Consider the following 4,945-nt stretch of genomic DNA (forward strand, 5'->3'; position numbering starts at 1 on the left):
GCAAGCCAAGAAAATGCTTACCAAGGCAATTTATACTGATTCCCCATGTTCTGCTTCAGAAACCTCAAGATTTTTCCTCTTCCTCTTATTTGGTCAGTGTCTCTCAAGCCTGAATATGGTTTGAAATTATTCTTATCTCTCGTTTTTGTTTTATCTCTCCTTTTTCTTACCTACTTTAAGCGTTATTAAAAAAAAAAAAAAAACTGTTGACAAAAACAGGTATTGTCAACAATTATTTATATTACTATTTGTGAGAGGTTCATCCTCATGCTAACTCATTCGTTTTCATCAGATCAATATATACTTTCCATCTTACAGAAGGAAATTAGAATAAGAAAGTGACTTTATTTCAAATCACTAATTTAGTAAGTGAAGCTGGACTTGAATACACCCAGAATTTGAACTCTTCCATCCTTCTGATTATAAGAGTTAGCACACTGTCCAGTGTAAAAAAAGAGGTTAAATCCATGGTTGAGTAAATGATTACATAGGTGTATGGTTCTGTAAATATTTCTGAAGTCGGTAATTTTTTTTCAATAAAGCATGCCAAGTGTCTTTTTATTGCATATATTTGTAGAAATCCATTAAATATGTAAGTGATCAGGGTTGTTAGTATATATTGGAACCAGAAGAGTAAGTAAATAGAAACTCTCAAAAACAATTTTAACACAAAATACTTTGTCATTTTTACTATTATTAATTTATTTTCTATATAAATCACCTGTGATTCAAGTGATAAAGAATCGTCCTGCAATGCAGAGACCTGGGTAGGATCCCTGGTTCGGGAAGATCCCCTGGAGAAGGAAATGGCAACCCATTCCAGTATCTTGCCTGGAAAATTCCATGGTGTTGACTGGTACTTAATGGTGACATTTACTAGGCTATTCACTAGGAACAACTAAGGAGCAACTTGCTAAGGAACAACTTTATCTGATGAAATATATGTTCACTCTGATTTTATTTTGCTTGATTCATTTATGTTAGCTGTATTTATAATAGTACTACTTAATTTAAAGAAATACAGGCATACCTTGGAGATGTTGCAGGTTAGACTCCATATCACTGCAATAAAATGAATCCCACAATAAACTGAGTCACGTGAATTTTGGGGGTTCCCACTGAATATAAAAGTTATTTTTACACTAATAGCCTAAGTGCTGTAGCATTATGTCTAAAAACAAATGTGCATACCTTAATTTAAAAAACACTTTGCTGGGATTTCCCTGGTGATCTAGTGGCTAGGACGCCACCTTGCAATGCAGGAGAGCCGGGTGTGATCCCTGGTCAGGGAGCTAAGATCCCACATGTCATAGAGCAACTGACTCTGTCAGCCACAGCTGCTGAGCCCTCACACCACAGCTAGAAAGTCCAAGCGCTGCAACAAAAGGTCCCACATAATGCAACGAAGATCCTGAATGCAGCAACTAAGACTTGAGGCTGTCAAATTGATTAATTAACTAAAACAAGAAAAAATATTTTTAGCATTTGCTAAAAATGCTAACCATCATCTGAGCTTTCAGAATGTCATAGTAAAATTGCTGATGGAGGCTATTGCCTTGATGTTGGTGGCTGCTAGATGATCGGGGTGGTGGTTGTTGAAGATTGGGTGGCTGTGGCAATTTTATAAAATAAAACATCTTGTCCTTCTCCCTAGTCACAGTATCCTTGTACTGCTGGAACTTGGACACCGAGTCTTTCATGTCAGCCTGGGGAAACTTCATCTCATCCAACCCTTGCTGGTCCACCAGTGCACCTTGCTCTGCACATGATTATGAACTTCTCAGAAATATGCTTGAACATCTCAGGGTGGCAGGGCTATTGCCAATGAAGGTGGTGGACTTTTATACCCCCCGGGGTGGTATGTCACCAACAGCTGCTTTCACATAGCTGGGGATTAACTTGAGAAAAATACCTGCAGTTCTCTCTTTTTACTTTATCATTTTAAATTGAAGTATAGTTGATGTACAGTGTTTCAGGCGTATAGCAAAGTGAATCATACACACATATATGTATATTCCTTTTAGATCATTTTATATTATAGGTTATTACAAGATACTAGATATAACTTCCTGTGGTATACAGTAGGTCCTTGTTGCTAATCTATTTTATACATAGTAGTACCTGTTAACCCCAAATTCCTAATTTACCCCCTCCTCTCCTTTCCCCTTTGTAACCATACGTTTGTTTTCTATGCCTATAAGTCTGTTTTGTAAATAATAGCTGCTGGTCTTGTTTTGGAGTTAAGTATTTGCCTGCCCACCTGCACAGACATGCTTCCCCTGAAACTAGCAGCCAAGGTCAGGCAGTAACCGTGGTGGGAGTCACAGATGGCCATTGAGTTCTTGGAGTGGAACATCTGGTGAGTGAGCTTGGGCACCTTGAGGACCCAGTTTTGCTGGCTGCCCCTGCTGGTCAGTGGGGTGAAGACAGGCATGAAGACATGCAGGCAAGGGAAGAGCACCATGCTCGTATCTGGCTGTCACAGGTCAGCGTTGAGCTGGCCTGGGACACACAAGTGGTGTGGCCAGCTTTAGATTCCTGTAGCAGATGGGCCTCATTATCAATGCAACAGGTCTCGTGTGTGTTTTCTAAGAGGTGATGGAATGGGAGAGTGTGCTGTAGGGCTCTACCATTGGTGACACTTTGGGCAAGGTCTGCTGACAGATGCCTGTAACAAATATGATAATGAAAAAGGCAGAAATATTGAGAAAACTGCCAAAATCTGACTCAGAGACTATGAGACAATGTTGTTGGAAAAAATGGTTGATGCCACAAGTCTTCAATGTGTACCAAACAAACAAAATGTGAGAAACTCAACGTGAAGCCCAGGGAAGGAGCCATGCATGTAGCATGTATTACATAAGCCAACAGAGGAAATGGAAAAACAATATTATCATTTATTTGGTTCTGCAAGTTTTGTAAATTCTACTAACTCTGTATATACTTCACAAAGGTAAGTCACTAAAATATAACTACACTTAAGAATAGAAAAAGGACTTCCCAGGTGGTCCAGTGGTTAAGAATCCACCGTGCGATGCAGGGGACATGGGTTCAATCCCTGATCTGGGAGGATCCCACATGCCGAGAAGCAACTAAGCCTGAGTACCACCACCGAGCCCGTGTTCTGCGGCAAGAGAAGCCACCACGATGAGAGGCCTGTGCGCCGCATCGGAGGCTGGCTGCTCCACCTCACCGTAAATAGAGAAAGCCTGTGCACGCCAACAAAGAGCACAAAAGCCTGTGCATGCCATTCTGGCATGGCCAAAAATGAATAAATAAATTTTAAAAAAGAATAGAAAAAGACATAAAATAGTGGAGAAAAATAATGAGCATATAGAATTATAATGAATTCAGATTACTTTGCCATCATCTTTAGAATTCATCTTAGCTTAGAGAACCCAGCTGAATACTGTAGGTGATGTTTCATGGGTTTACTGTATAAATCATTGATGATGAATGTTAGTCATTATTAAGATTACACCTAAGGGAAAATTGGCTCTATACAAAAGATATTGAATACATATACTTTCTAATGTTTTAAATTAAAAAACAATATTAATGATATATAATATAATTTTGCTAATGATCTTCTATTGTCAATGCTTTACCTCAATCAGCCAAGTATTGATCCCAAGGAACAGGAAGTAATAAGGTCTAGTAACATACACAAATTGGATTATGAGAGGCTAGGTTTAAGATAAAACAGAGTAATGGAAAATAGGAAATCCATTTAGGAGACTGAACTGTTCCAGAATAAGAACTACTGTTGTGCTTCAGAACTTTAATAGAATCAGCTATGTGATGGAAGGATGCATGATCATATTAGATGATCTCTTGAGGACAGCTGTATTCCGTAACTATAGAAAAGCAGATAACTGTTCTGTAGTATAGAAAATAATGTGCAATCAAAAATGTCTTTTTTATTTGAGGTGTACTAGTTGTTCAGTCGTGTCTGATTCTTTGCAACCCCATGGACTGTAGTTCACCAGGCTCCTCTGTCCATGGAATTCTCTAGGCTAGAATATTGGAGTGGGTTGCCATTTTCTCCTCCATTTCTTTGAGGAAAGTAATATAAAACACTGTAAAGACTGCTTATGAAAATGGAATCAGCTATAAGTAGAAAAACTAGAAAGCAAGGTGTTTGTGCATAAATTTATGTCAGACACTGTTATCAAGTGTCTGTTCTGTTTATGGTGAAACAATAAATAAAGGATTAAGACTGGTTGTTAATCCATTAAGATAAAGTTACATGTAAGATCAAATTAGGCTGTGTATTATTTATTGACATTTGGCATATTACTGTATTGTTTTTATTTGTGATTTAAGGTCATGAAGTAAGGATATTCTTATCAGATCCTGTTACTCTTTATTCTTACAACTGCTAGTCCTATAATCTCTTTATCCTAGTTGGCAATCATGTTACTAGTTAGTCCAATTCTTTGCTAAAGATCAAGTAATCTTTATACTAAATATTCCTTTTTTCTAACTACTATGTGATTTCTGTTACTGAATGGACTCTGACTGTTACAAAAATAGAGCTTCTTTGTTATCAGTGAAATCACCACCCAAGGCCAGTCTTAGAATTTTAGCACGAAGGATTTCATCTCACTATAAGTTGTTAGGCTGTTATTATGCAAAAGTTCTTTAAAATACTGAAACAGAATAAACTACAAATAGTTTTTTACACTGCATTGTTACATCACAAACATCTCCTTAAATTAGACTATTAAGTAAATAATATAATAATATATTTATTATACAATTTTTGCTTACATGAACTTCACTGAGATGTGAATTGCATATGGTAAACCACATATGTTTACCATTAAAAATGTGATGGATTTTTAAAATCACAAACTTCTATAACATCACCACCACCAGAATCAAAATATAGAACATTTCTATTATGCCTAAAAGATCCCTTATTCCTCATTAGAGTTCATCA

At 37.1% G+C, this 4,945-nt stretch overlaps 1 pseudogene; it reads right to left on the bottom strand.

The window, feature by feature from the left end:
- Positions 1 to 1,348: 1,348 nt before the first annotated feature.
- Positions 1,349 to 3,251, bottom strand: LOC133055528 (tubulin beta chain-like; annotated as a pseudogene).
- Between the last annotated feature and the right edge of the window lie 1,694 nt (positions 3,252 to 4,945).

Source organism: Dama dama, chromosome 5 (assembly GCF_033118175.1).
Source record: "Dama dama isolate Ldn47 chromosome 5, ASM3311817v1, whole genome shotgun sequence".
Lineage (NCBI taxonomy): Eukaryota > Metazoa > Chordata > Mammalia > Artiodactyla > Cervidae > Dama > Dama dama.